The sequence below is a fragment of the Sapajus apella genome, unplaced genomic scaffold (assembly GCF_009761245.1).
Source record: "Sapajus apella isolate SASKATOON/1434 unplaced genomic scaffold, GSC_monkey_1.0 scaffold1, whole genome shotgun sequence".
Classification (NCBI taxonomy): domain Eukaryota; kingdom Metazoa; phylum Chordata; class Mammalia; order Primates; family Cebidae; genus Sapajus; species Sapajus apella.
Genome location: NW_022436941.1, coordinates 165,971 through 181,098, shown reverse-complemented (window position 1 = coordinate 181,098; position 15,128 = coordinate 165,971). Strand labels below are relative to the sequence as shown.

Sequence of the window (15,128 nt, the reverse complement as noted above, 5' to 3'; positions counted from 1 at the left end):
TTCAAGTGCCTGGAACTGGGATTTTTTTTTCTGGTGACTGGTGATGAGGAGTAGGGAACAGAGTTTCTTTTGATTTCCTGAGTCTACATATATCTACTCTAGGTCCAAGGACTGACCAAGAAGTCATGAGAGTGTCCTGTCAAGTTCAGTTCTCACTAATAGATTGTAATCTCAACCACCTCTGTAAAAGAGGGGTGGAAAAAGCTCTAAGGCTGTGATTTTAGACTTTAAATGCTGTAGAAATTCAGAGAAGTGAGGGAATTAGGTGGAAAGGTTACTGGACTGACAGAAGACCTAAGTTTCACAATCTTACAATGCTGGAGTTAAAAGGATGCTAAGAAGTATCTAATTCAACCCCTTTATCTTTTATTTCTTGAGTGTCTGATTCTTACTGTGCTGCCCAGGCTGGAGTGCAGTGGTGCAGTCATGGCTCACTGCAGCCTGGACCTCTTGGGAACTCAAACAATCCTCCCACCTCAGCCTCCAGAGTAGCTGGGACTACAGGCACATGCCACCAGGCCCAGCTATCAATCCCTTTATTTTATAGATTAAGAAATGTTGACCTAGACAACTGATCTGTCCAAATTTATATCTAGAAATAGATCCTTTATCCCCTCCTCCCTCTGAATTATTCTTTCCATATGTAGCTGCTTAGTTGTGACTTTACTACTAATTAACCGTGTGAATTCTAAGCAAGTTATTTTACTTTTCTTTTTTTATCTCTTGTAAAATTAGGGGGTTATTGTGAATTATTTCTAATATCTCTGCTAATGCCCCAGATTTTGTAAATGACCCAGAATGTAATTGCAAGGAGTGCTACTTAGCTTCCTAGAAGATGGGAAATATGATTTGCCCTTGAATGAAATCCAAGATTTGGCAGAGTAGAGAGGGAAGGGATTCATGAGATGGGGAGCGGTATGAACAACGGCTTAGATGTGAATGTGTGGCTGTAAAGAGAAATGGCCTGATTATAGCAATCGTGAGGGTTAGTAGAACCATTTAAGAAAGGTAAAGCCACTTCATAGAGATTATGTTATCCCTGGCAAGGGCTTTTAGGTCCCCTTTCTATAAAAACCTGCAGAAAGCAGGATTGAAAGTTAGCATTTTGCAACAGATTGTAATGCATGTTGATGTCAATTTTTGATCTGTGGTGGTGGTAGTAAGTAAATTAGTCTATCCAAGAATGAATAGTGTTAAGGTCGGTGTTCAGCAAGTTATTTCCACTACTTAGATGGAGTTTAGAAAGTTAAGTTTATTTGATTTTCAGTCCTTATCAATTTTAATACATCAATCCTTTTAGACTTTCAGAAATTAATCTAGATTTTAAAAGATGTGATTCTTCAGCTGGTTCTCAAGGATGTATAGGAAAATTATGGGCTCAGATGGGTAATGCCATTGCGGAAACAATCTGAGTCTATCTTTGGGCCCTATTGTTTCTTCTAAATGTTCTCTAATACAGTGCAGTTTAGCTTTTGATTGTATACTTATTTGAAGTATTATGTTTTTATTGAATGCAAAAATACATGTTTATATCTTATTTTGGGGTCTTATCTCCCATCTAGATTGTAAGGTTTTTAAGAGTAGTGGTAGTATTTAGTTCATATAAGTTAATAGCTTTTATGTATTTCATATTTTAGTTTTTTTTTTTTTTTTTTTTTTTTGAGACGGAGTTTCGCTCTTGTTACCCAGGCTGGAGTGCAATGGCACGATCTCGGCTCACCGCAACCTCCGCCTCCTGGGTTCAGGCAATTCTCCTGCCTCAGCCTCCTGAGTAGCTGGGATTACAGGCACGCGCCACCATGCCCAGCTAATTTTTTGTAGTTTTAGTAGAGACGGGGTTTCACCATGTTGACCAGGATGGTCTCGATCTCTTGACCTCGTGATCCACCCGCCTCGGCCTCCCAAAGTGCTGGGATTACAGGCTTGAGCCACCACGCCCGGCCTCATATTTTAGTTTTAATGTTAACCTTGGAAATCTTTTTTTTCTTTTTTCTCATCTTAAGATTTGCTTCCTTTTTTTTTTTTTTCTTTTAAATAGCCTTGGGAATCTTATTTTCAAGACTCTCTGTTCCTGTGACTTAATATAGGAGGTTGACAGTTTTGAAAACATTAATTCTCTCTCACCAAAGTAACTATGGGGCAGAGAGAATCACTAATATAACTATACCTGACCAGAAGAACTCTACATCAAGAAGAGATTATTATTTATGTCTAATAGTTTTGACTTGTGTTTAATGAAAGAACATGTCTCTAGGATTTAAAAAACCTCTACATTACTTTACGTAGTATAAGGCTATCAACTTTTATTATTAAAAATGAAAGCAAGCACTTTGGGAGGCTGAAGTGGGCCGATCACCTGAGGTCAGGAGTTCGAGACCAGCCTGGCCAACGTGGTGAAACCCTGTCTCTACTAAAAATATAAAAATTAGCCAGGTGTGGTGATGTGTGCCTATAGTCCCAGCTACCCGGGAGGCTGAGGCAGGAGAATGGCTCAAACCTGGGAGGCAGAGGTTGCAGTGAGCTGAGATTGCGCCATTGCACTCTAGCCTGGGCGACAGAGCGAGACTCCGTCTCAAAAAATAAATAAAAATGGAAGCAGGATTTGACTCAGTGCTCTCAGAGATTGTTAACATACATTTAAAATGAATAATTACTAAGTTCCCATATCAGTTGAATCTATTGATATGAACTTTAATGGCTATAGAAAGGGTTACATTAAATATTAAATAAATAAAGAGAACAAGGATGAGTTTTCAAGTCTTCAAGATATGTCTGGATAGCCACAAAAAATACTAGTGGCAGTAGGAGTGCACCACTTTTTTCTTAAGCACATGTACTCCCACCCAGAGCTATAAGAATTCCTTCAGTTTCTTCATTTGGCCATAGAAGCAAAATTGTTTTGGACTATTCTAAAATTATTTCATCTTGCTTGGGGCCTACAGGGGTATTTTTAGTTTTCTTAGTTTTTGTGAAAGATGTATGTCAGGCTTAGAGGTCTCTAGTGATTTCTTTCTTGATTCTTGTATTTTTAAAAAATGGGAGTTGGTCTTAGTTGGCAGCTCTTTGCATCCGCCAGGGCTGTTCGTTACTTACTTCTAGGTCTGTGGGTGACGTCTGTTTCCTGTGATTGAAACCGCAAGAAGAAGTGGTGAGAAGCCACTATAGGATATGTATTATCAGGCAAGCAGCAGGCATTGGGCTGCCCTCAAAAAGAGCAGTAGTACTTAGGTACAGTCTTTAAGGAGTCAGAAGAGACCCTAGAAGTAATCTGACCCAGCCTGTCAAAATGAGGAGGACACTGAGGTCTAGCAGTATTAAGTTGCTCAAAGTCATATAATTAGGTGACCTAGGTTTTAGACTCCACTAATATTCTTTTCAGTATTCTTTCTCACATTGCATTGTCATACCTAAACTTTGTAACTGTGCCTTGTCAGAGTGTTTCCTTAAGCAAAATACCACTGGAGAAGAGTAAATACTGATAGGCATTTTGCATATGGGTATTGGATGATGATGTTTTGCTTTTAGATGATGTGCTAATGATTTTTTGTGTGTGCTTTTTTTTGAAAACATATATATATATTTGAAACAATATGTAAGAACCCCAAATTTTCATTTTTCATTTTTGTTTTACTTAGTTTGTATATTTTAGTCATTAGCTATGTGCAAATATTTTTACAACATTGCCTTTATAGTTTACAGATGTTTTTTGCTTTTAAAATAGTGTCATAAAAATTTTCCAGCTTTCTAATCTTTGAAAATTGCTAGCTTAATTTGAAATGAAAATGTATGTTTATTATAAAAGTGATGTTTTTCTAAGAAAATACAAATGTATATAAAAGGAGTAAAACAGTCCCCTACTTTTTCAGAAATTAACTTTTTTAAATGGTTAGAACCAAAGAAAACAATACATGATACATGGAAGTTTCTTTGGATCCTAGGTACTTTGGCTTGAAATTCTGTGTGTGTTTGTGTTAGAACATAGTTTAACACAAGTACAATTGCTAGAAGTATCGGAACCTTATTTTAACACTTGCTTATATTTCTGGTGATAAAGAAATAAGATTTCATCTTCATGCTCTTCTCCCCTCTTCTCTAAGATTTTTTAAAAAAATCTTTTTCTGGATGTGTACCAGCCCAGAAAATATTTACTATGGTTTCATAAGATCAAGTCTGGTCTTTTGAGTAGTAGTATAATTTTTGGATTAATTAAGTGGTTGTCAGTAGGACTAGGATTATTTTTGGGTATTCAGTAGTGGTGTGAGGAGAGAAAAAAGAGATTATTTAGAAATGAAAGGACTTTGGGAATGGTATTTAAAACAGGGCATCCTCATACTTTGTGCCTCTATGTAGAAGCGGTAGCAGTTGCAGAAACTTCCTGCTGTCTGCTAGGCCTTGGGTGTGTCACACATATGCCCACCGCGAGGAAGAGTAGATGTCCTGCTACTCACATCGTAACATGGGAGGAGAAGACAGTTGCTACGGCGATTGGGAAACAGCATTCCTGAGTCACTGACTATTTCTAAATGAATGGACAACACCCTCTTTTTTTTTTTTTAAAGGAGTGATTGCAATCTTCTCTAAGCTCAGGCAGCAAAAGGAGAGGCCTAGTAAGAAAGGAAGAGCAAGTATCAGTATTTGGAGCTTGAGAAATATGTTGAAATTTTGGAAAAATAGCTTAACAAATTGTTTTGTTTTCTATATATGTATTCAAAAGTTTTATCAGAGTCTTAGAATGTTTGAAAGGAAGGAAGATTTGCTTATTGTTCTCTCACCAAATGACAGAATATTCATGCTGGCTTTCACCTTCTGGACAGCAAAGGATACAGATGTGCCTGTTACACCTTGTGGTACTTGATAGGAAAGTAGGACTTCCAGACTCTGAGCACTTTCTCTCTTGGCAGCTTGTTTGCCCAAACCACGCATGCTTTGTAGTGCAAGGGGCTGGCAATTTGTGTGGATGGTCCTGGAGGAATGCAGCATCCTCAGCCTGGTTTCCATCTGCTCTGCTGTGCTGGAATAGTGAAACTGGCGTGGCCGTTCCCCCTTCCCTCTGTTAACTGTCTAGGATGCAGGCTACCAGTTGCAGCGCTTTAGGATGAGCTGAGCTGAGCTGTGGGCAAAAAGTTACTTTTCCCTTTTCCCCAAGATACTTGCCTTCTTGGCCTATTAGAGAAATGATACTTTGGACCTGTTGGAGGATCCAGTTCTACTATTCATATAGTTTTCCCCTCATTTTAATTACAATTGGGAAATAAGGTTTATTGGAAAGCAGACTCACCAACAGTTTTAGACAGTTGTACGTCTAAAGCAACAGTTTTAAGTTAGTTGCTTTAAATTTATAAGTAAATTATTGAAATACAGAATGAACTATAGTTACTAAATTTTTTTTTTTTTTTTTTTTTTTTTGAGATGGAGTCTCACTCTTGTTGCCCAGGCTAGAGTGCAGTGGCACGATCTCAGTCCACTGCAACTTCCGCCTCCAGGTTCAAGTGACTCTCCTGCCTCAGCCTCCCAAGCAGCTGGGACTACAGCCACGCGCCACCACGCCCAGCTAATTTTGGTATTTTTAGTAGAGACGGGGTTTCACCATGTTGGTCAGGCTGTTCTTGAACTGCTGACCTCATAATCTGCCCGCCTTGCCTCTCAAAGTGCTGAGATTACAGGCGTGAGCCACTGTGCCTGGCCCAGTTACTCATGTTTTTTATGTGGCATTTCTGACTTGTGCTTGACATGGGCCACTGCCTGGACTCTTTCTTTGCTCCCGGGTAGAGTTAGGAAAAAGATGCTGATTTTGGAAGGCAGGGGTAGATTGATACTCTTTTAATTAGGAATAAGAGATCTTGGACTGTCTTCTGTGTTTCCTTTGTTGGCTGTTGTATGAATTCTAACAATTTTATTATTTATTTATTTTATGTTTTATCTGCTTTATTGAGGTACAATTGATATATATTTTGTTTATATTTACGGTATACAACATGATGTTTTGATATATGTAAACATTGTGAAACTAATGAGTTTAACTCTCCAATGCTTAGTTTAGCTGTGGGGCTGCTGAGGCAGTGTGAACCAAATCCTTCAGCACTTTTCCTCAGTGATCATGGAGAACATGAGCCTATCATTTCCATTTTGGGGACTGCTAGGTAGTCTTCAGCCTTCTTTCCCTTAAACACATTTAGCTTTTCTAGGTTTATAGTTCATATTTTTAAATTCCTGGTCATTTTGTGCCCTTCCTCTAGACTTCCTTTCCTCTCAGGTGCCCTTTTTCTTTCCTTATTTTCTTTTTTGAAGTGGGTATTCCAACTCCACGCAACTCCTGTGTAGGCTGTGGGCGCCAATATAGTAGTGATATCAGAATCTAGTTTGTTTCTCTGTAAATGCTAGATGAAATATTGATTCAATTGCTGTTGTCTTTGGGCCATTCCTTGAAAATGACAGGGAAGTACTCTGCATTTTAAGTTGTCCATTATTTCCTTTTCTCTAGTTCTAATTGACTTCTGTGTAAGGAGTGGGAATTGAAGAAAGGAAGCTAGCCAGTTCCATTAGTTCCATCATATATTGTTTAACTTTTACAAAGTATTTTGCAAAACAAAGTACTTTATATTTATTATATTATTTATTCTTCATACAAGTCCTCTGAGACAATGCAGCCCTAGAGATTGGAAGACTGAAACTGTGGTAGATTTTTAAAAGCTCACCCTGACTTTACATTCCTTTAGTGGAAATGTGATAAATTTTGTGGCAAAGCTAGATCAGGACTCAGTGGTAATTGAATTCAAGACCATACTATGACCTTCTGTTGCCTCAGTACCCTATGGAACTATGTCAGTCCTGTGACAGAATAAAGAAATTAATCAGAGCTGGACCCTGATCTCTGCATGATTCTAAGTGACATATACCTTACCTTAACTTACCTGTTCTTTCTGGGTAGGTAGATTAGGATATGAAAGGAAATTATTTTTGGCTGTAATGATACTTATTTCCCCATTGACCCACAGGTAAACTTTGTCATTATTGAGGGCTTACTGCTTTTCAAAGGAGGTAGAAGACGCTCCTAGTTGACATGCTATCCCAAAATTGAATATTTTCCCCGAAGACAACTCACAAATATGTCCTGTGGGCTCCAGTCAAGGTTTCCTGGTCTTATTCGTAGGGAAAGACATTACTCTTGAAGGTTTGATCTGATGGTCTACTGAGCTATGTGTAACGATCAGAGTGTACTGTCATAGACCTTGACTTGAAACTTTTTCTTACTTTTCTCAATTTGAATAAAGTAATGAAAGAATAAATATACTGTGTTTTGGATGATGCTTCCAAACCTAAAGTGATGCTAATTTTAAAATGTATTTATTAAAATGTGGGGCACATCATTTGAATAAGACATGATTTTGCCCTCATGCAATTTAGTCTGGTTCACAGAAACAGTTACGACAAATGTTTTGTTAAGAAGGTTCTAATATAGCTCAGGTGTGGTGGTTCATGCCTGTCATCCCAACACTCTGGGAGGCCAAGGTGGGTGGATCGCTTGAGGTCAGGAATTCAAGATCAGCCTGACCAACATGGTGAAACCTCATCTTTACTAAAAAAAATAGAAAAATTAGCCAGGTATAGTGGTGTGGGCCTGTAATCTCAGCTACTGGGGAGGCTGAGGCAGCAGATTGCTTAAACCCAGAAAAGGAGGAGGTTGCAGTGAGCTGAGATCATACCGCTGCACTTTAGCCTGGGTGACAGAGTGATACCTTGTCTCAAAAAAAAAAGGAAGTTCTAATATAAAATATTTAGAACCTGACTTAACGTGAGTCCTTTAGTTATTTTTGTGTAATAATTGTGGCTAAGTATATAATTTATAGACAAGGAATAGATTTTTCCTTATGCCATACTGTTGGAGTAAAGCATCAACTAGTCTATCTTCAGGCGTGTGTTTTACAACAAGTCTTGTAGCACATATGTCTTTACAGAATGATCTCTCACCACTCCATTTTATTTATGACCTCGGTGGTCCTAAGAGGTATGTGTAGGGGTTTAATAAATGGGGGAACTGAAGCATGAAAAATTAAACTGGTTTGCTCAAAATCATACTTGTAGTTTTCTAGGAAGCCAGAAATAAAAATCAGGACTCATGAGCCAAGCGAAGTTCTAGATAAATTCCAGAGTTTAGCAATTTGCTTAATATATTAGTTTCCTATTGCTTATAACATCACCACAAACTTAACAGCTTAAAACAAAACACTGGCCAGGCACAGTGGCTCACATCTGTAATCCCAGCACTTTGGGAAGCCGAGGCCAGTGGATCACGAGGTCAGGAGTTCAAGACCAGCCTAGCCAAGATGGTGAAACCCCATCTCTACTAAAAATACAAAAATTAGCCGGGCATGGTGGTGGGTGCCTGTAATCCCAGCTACTCAGGAGGCTGAGGCAGAGAATTGCTTGAACCCAGGAGGCGGAGGTTGCAGTGAGCCGAGATTGTGCCACTGCATGCCAGCCTGGGCAACAGAGCGAGACTCCATCTCAAAAACAACATCAAAAAACACATTTATTAGCTCATAGTTCTGCTGGTCAGAAGTTTGGCATGTATAGTGTATCTGGGTTCTCAGAATATTACAAAGCTGAAATCAAAATGTCAGGCTGGGCTGAGTTCTCACCTGGAGGCTCTGGGGGAAAATCTGCCTCTGAGGTTATTCAGATTATTTGCCAAATTCAGTTTCTTGAAGTTGTAGGGCTGAGGTTCCTATTTCTTTGCTGGCTGTCACTGGGGGGCTGTTCTCAGAACCCAGAGGCTGCCTACAATCCTTGCCTGTTGGCCCCCCCACCTTCAAGCCAGAAGTGGTGTGCTGAATCCCTGTGTCTCTGACCTCTAGATTTAAAGGGTTCTTGTGATTGGGTCAGGCCCACTTAGATAATTTCCCTTTCTTAACAGTCAGTTGTGCCTGAGCCAGGCATGGTGCTTTATGGCTGTAGTCCCCACTACTTGGGAGGCTGAGCCAGGAAGATTGCTGGAGCTCAGGAGTTAAAGACCAACCTGGCAGCATAGTGAGACCTCGTCTCAAAAAAAAAAAAAGTTAATTGTGCCTAAAATGTAACCTAATCACAGGAGTAATATCCTATCATATTCATAGTCTTGTTGATTATACAGGGTGTGTTCATCAGGCTAGTAATCTTGGAGGACATCTTAGACTTCCACCTGTCACATTAAACATGTTCCTCACAATAAATTAGCCCAGTAGCAAGGGTGGATGTCAAAAAAGAGAGAAGTAGGAGTGGAGTGTATACTGAGGTGGTTAGTGAATTGTGTTGTGATTATACATATTATAAGAAAACCTGCAGTTCCCAGGGATCCTGGGCCTCCCAGAATCATTAGAGTGTAGGGACCAAGTGACATTCAGCTGTGCTGTTCTGGTGGTAGTCCATTTAGCCAAGAACTCAAATATAATTGTGGTTGTCTATTACAAGTTAGCCTTAACAAAATCTTTAGAAAGTAATGAGACATAGGCTTACAGTGTGGGTTTATATTTCCTGTGTGCTAGCCACATGGTTCTTACAATTACTGTCCATGATTAACTGTCCATGTGAAGCACAGAGGTAGGAATTAGAAACACTTTTTGTTATGTAAAATGTACTCTGTGTTCAAAGTAATGTTTAGTCATATTCTCTTTTTAGATCCCTGCTAACCTCTCTGCTGCTAGGAACTACCAAAGTACCTTTTGCTTGGCTACATAAGCATCCTATGTCAAGAGACCATGCTTAGTTGTCTGAGTATTCTGGACCCTTTTTCTGATTAAAGTGAAAAGTTAAAGATTCAGAGAATCAAGTAGAGGTGAACCAGTCTCTTGGATGAGTTTTCTTGTGTCCTGAATTTACAGTAGGTTCAATTCTGTTACTAAGCAAACAGAGGGAGCCTCTGTGCAGAAGACTGCCATTGGCCTATTTTTAAAAAGCTGAAGTATTAATACACACAACTACCACCACCTCAAGAACAAATCCAGATATGCCAAATAAGTTTTAAATTTCCTTTATGTTTGTTGACAATAATTAATCAGAGTGTTTCAAACTCTTTAAGTCATTAATTAGCTAGGAATAAATACCTCAGGGTCTTTTGATTTTTTAAAAAATTTATTACAAACTATAAAGTAGCTAGGAAGTTTCTTACTTCCTGTAGATGGTAACCAAAAGATTTATCTTACCACATATTACATTAGGATGTGGTAACTGAATCAGAACTTGAATTACTCTCTGGAAGGGGAGTAAAGGGACAGCTTTTTATTTTTATGTTGATGGATAGTCTTAGTGCAGAGAAGTACCCAGCCAAATATGTTTATATTTGATGCTGTTACTTTTGATGTACTGCACCTTTGAGCAATTTGTATTGATTTAAGTAAGATTTGACAGCACTGAGTATCTTTTGGAGAAGAGAAGCTCATTTTAATAAATGTAATTCTATGAAATTATTTTCCTGGCCGGGCGCGGTGGCTCAAGCCTGTAATCCCAGCACTTTGGGAGGCCGAGGCGGGTGGATCACGAGGTCAAGAGATCGAGACCATCCTGGTCAACATGGTGAAACCCCGTCTCTACTAAAAACACAAAAAATTAGCTGGGCATGGTGGCATGTGCCTGTAATCCCAGCTACTCAGGAGGCTGAGGCAGGAGAATTGCCTGAACCCAGGAGGCGGAGGTTGCGGTGAGCCAAGATCGCGCCATTGCACTCCAGCCTGGGTAACAAGAGCGAAACTCCATCTCAAAAAAAAAAAAAAAAAAAAAAAAAAAGAAATTATTTTCCTTTACCAGCTAATGACCTTTAGACATTTATCTACTCATCTAATTATATTGCATAAAAATTCCTATAGAATAAATGTTTTTCTACCCCTTTAAAAAATATTTTGTTTTCATTAATAATTATTTCCATATAAATGAAAAATATAAAACTTAAGTAACAAAAATCTAACGTGTGTATAAAAGGTAGCATTGCCACTATTAGATGGAGTCTTCTAGGCAGAGAAAAACCGAATACCATCTCAGAGTCATAGCCCAGCTTCAGATTCTCTGAGTGTTTACAAGTGTGCGTAGATTCTAAGGACATTACTTGGCCAGGACATGAGTAAGGCCTGGGAAACGGGGCTCACCACAGTCGAGCATCTGGTAAGGCTGCAGTGAGGGCCAAGTACTAGACATCGAACAGGAATAAGGTTGGGGGAGTACACTGCTCTGTATTTTCTGCTTCTGAGCTTACCATATGCAACGTCCACGTCTCCTGAATAAGTCAAAGCAGGAAAATTCTGTGGGGTGGAATGAGTATCCTTGACAGTCCAAGTCGTAGAGTAGAAAAGGAAAGAAACTGTTAACATACGGTCCAGGCAGGCCAACCATCTGGGTCAGGTTCACCCAGGTATTGTCAGTTTTAAAAGCCAGAATAAAAGCAGATGATGGTGATGACAGGCTTCAAGGGTCTGGCTCAAGTCTCATTGCTTTAACTGGTGGTTCTCTGTAGCTGGCACATACAGTCACCCTGGGAATCTTTATCCTGGGGATTTCCTTCAATTTCCTTGTGTGTCAAGTTTCATTTCCTGTATTTCAAGTCTTGCACTTTCTTGGTTTGTGTTCTCATTTTGGTGGAGCATATCCTACAGTAGCTTCCTGAGTTATATGGGAACAGATTTTTTTTAAAGCTTAAATGTCTGAAAATGTCTATTCTAAGCTGACATTTGATTGATAGCTTTTTGTTGGGTATAGATTTGTAGATTGGAAATTATTTTTCTTCAGATTTTTAAAGGCCTTGTTCCATTGTCACCCAGCTATTGATATTATTGTTAAGAAATCCAGAACTGCTCTGAGTCCTTTGCATTTGACCTGTTTTCATCCTTTCTGTGGAATTTTGTAGGATTTTCTTTGTATCATAGTGTTGTGAAATTTCATCATGATATGCCTTTGAATAATCTATTTTTGTCCTTTGTACTAGAGACTTACCTTCAATACTGGGAAATTTTCTTTATTTCCTTGATAACTTGCCCTCTATTTTATGTTTTCTCCTATTATTTAGATATTGGACCTCCCAAACTGGTCTTCTGATTTTCTTATCTTTTTGTTGTACTTTTTGGGGAATTTCCATAATTCTTCCAGTCCTTTTATTGAGTTTTAATTTCTGTTCTCATATTTTTAACTTCTAATAGCTCTTTTTCCTCTGAATGTTTCTTGTGGATATTAATGACTTTTAAAACATCTTCTTGTTGCTTACTGTTGATATGGCAAGTTGTGTCCCCCACCCCCCTTTTTTCTCATGTTAGGAGCTTTCCTCAGTTGTCTGATAATCCTGGATTGTCTACTTATGTTTAAGAATGAGGGATTACAAAGCAGATTGGAAACTTTAGATGCAGGGGTAGGATTTGAAAGCTAGGTGCTTTGCTGTAGGACTGCACAATAGGAATCTAATGTGAATCACATTGTAAGTTTAGATTTTCTAGTTTTAGAGACATGTGAAATTAAGTTTAACATCATTTAATCTATCTAAAATTACTTCAGTATGAATGAAATATAAATATTATTAATGAAATATTTTACTTTTTTATATTGTTATAAACTCCAGTGTTTATTTTACATTTACAGACATCTCAATTGAGATGCTAATTTTTTTTTTTTTTTTGACTGTAAGTTTATTCAATGCAAAATAATCCTCTCCAGTTTTACTGAGGTGACTGACCACGTCCATGATCAAATCTGCCTCTAAACTGGAATTGGGCTGCTGACCCAGCCCCAGCCTCAGCTTTCTTGTCGGCACCAGGGGCACAGCACTCCATCTGTAAGTGTCTCTGTCTGCTTTCCCTCTTGTGAGTCTTGCAGGTTACTCACCCTTGAGACCTTTAGGCTGAGGCCTGCCAGCCTCTGGACGACTACAGCGTAGGGTGGTAGGCATAATCTCCAGGGGCAAATGAAGATAATCACGGAGATACTGGATACCCTCATTGGTAGAAGGCACCAGTAGAAATGTCTCCAGGCAAACCGTTTCTTCACGTAGCCTCAGGACTTGAGTGACTGCACAGCCTTCATGACAGGAAGGTTGAGCACATTCTTGTCTGCCAGCTCTGGGTGCTTAGGCATGTGGACATCCTTCTTGGCCACCATGACTCTCTCCTTAAAAAGGAGTTCATAAATGGCAATCCAGTTCTTCTTAGGCATCAATATCTCAGCGGCTGTAGTGTCTAGGGCCACGGCTGGAAAGCTGAGGCGCTAAATTTTTATTTATTTGTTTGTTTATTTTGAGACAGTCTTGCTGTTTTGTCCAGGATAGAGTATAGCGATGTGATCTCAGCTCACTGCAACCTGTGCCTCAGGGGCTCAGCTGATCCTCCCACCTCAGTCTCCTGAGTATGTAGGACTACAGGCAAGTGCCACCATCCCTGGCTAATTTTTAAATATTTTTGTAGCGGGGGTTGTCATGTTGCCCAGGCTGGTCTCCAACTCCTGGACCCAACCCATCCACCCACCTCAGCCTGCCAAAGTGCCAGGATTACAGATGTGAGCCACAGCACCCAGTCCCTAAAATTTTTTAAGCCTTTTTTTTCCTTAGAGCAGTTTTAGGGTCACAGGAAAACTGATATGAAGGTACAAAGATTTCCCATATCCCCCACTCACACACATGCATGGTGTTACCTGTTTGTTCTCACACTGCTATGAAGAAATAACTGAGACGGGTCATTTATAAAGGAAAGAGGTTTAATTGACTCACAGTTCTGCATTGCTGGGAAGGCCTCAGAATACTTACAATCATGGCAGAAGACAAAGGAGAAGCAGGCACCTTCTCCTTTGCCTTCAAAGGGTGTCAGGACAGAGTGAGTACAAGCAGGGGAAATGCCCGATGCCTGCAAAACCGTCAGATCTCATGAGACTTGCTTGATATCACAAGAACAGTGTTAGGGAGACTCCCCCCATGATCCTATTTGCCTCTACCTCGTCCTGCTCTTGACATGTGGGGATTACAATTCAAGGTGAGTTTTGGGTGGGGACACAGAGCCAAACCATATTGTATGGCCTCCCCCATTGTCAGTATCCCCCACTGGAGTAATACATTTATTGCAATTGATGAGCCTGCATTAATACGTCAGCATCACCCAAAATCCATAGTTTATATTAGGGTTCAATCTTAGTGTTGTACAATTCAAGAATGACATGTATCCATCACGATAGTATCATACAGAGTATTTTTCACTGCCCTAAAACCCCTCTGTGCTCTATTTATTCATACCCTGCCCACCCTACCTGCCTCCCCCAACCCTTGGCAACCACTGTTCTCTTTACGTTTTCCACAGTTTTGCCTTTTCTAGAATGTCGTATAGTTGGGAACATATAATATGTAGCCTTTTTATTTATTTATTTATTTATTTTTGAGACGGAGTTTAACTCTTGTTGCCCAGGCTGGAGTGTGATGGCGCAATCTCGGCTCGCTGAAACCACCTCCTGGGTTCAAGTGATTCTCCTGCCTCAGCCTCCCGAGTAGCTGGGATTACAGGCACCCGCAAACATGCCCAGCTAATTGTTTGTATTTTTAGTAGAGACGGGGTTTCACTATGTTGGTCAGACTAGTCTCGAACTCCTGACCTCAGGCAGTCCACCCACCTCGACTTCCCAAAGTGCTGGGATTACAGGCGTGACCTACTGCACCCAGCCTCCTTTTTCTTTTTTTGAGACGGGGTCCTGCTCTGTTGCCCAGACTGGAGTGCAGTGGCGAGTTCTTGGCTCACTGCAACCTCCGCCTCCCAGGTTCAAGCAATTCTCCTGCCTCAGCCTCCCAAGGAGCTGGGATTACAGGCACCCGCCACCTCGCCCAGCTAATTCTTGTCTTTTTAGTAGAGACCAGTTTCGCCATGTTGGCCAGTCTGGCTTCAACCTCCTGGTCTCAAGTGATCCACCCACCTGAGCCTCTCAGAGTGCTGTGATTACAGGTGTGAGCCACTATGCCCGGCCATATGTAGCCTTTTCAGGTCAGCTTCTTTCATTTAGCAATATGCCCTTACGGTCAGCACTAAGACAACAGATAACATTTTGTTGTCTGAATGTGCCACAGTTTAGTTATCTGTTCACCTACTAAAGGACATTTTTGCTGCTTTCAAGTTTTGGCAATTATGAATAAAGCTGCTATAAACATT

The 15,128-nt window shown here is 40.0% G+C and overlaps 1 protein-coding gene and 1 pseudogene across 4 annotated transcripts in view; one reads left to right on the top strand and one right to left on the bottom strand.

Annotated features, from left to right (window-relative positions):
- DIAPH1 (diaphanous related formin 1) overlaps positions 1 to 15,128 on the top strand; it is a 109,077-nt gene that overhangs the window by 11,487 nt on the left and 82,462 nt on the right. The window lies entirely within an intron of this gene.
- Positions 12,637 to 13,627, bottom strand: LOC116553941 (annotated as a pseudogene).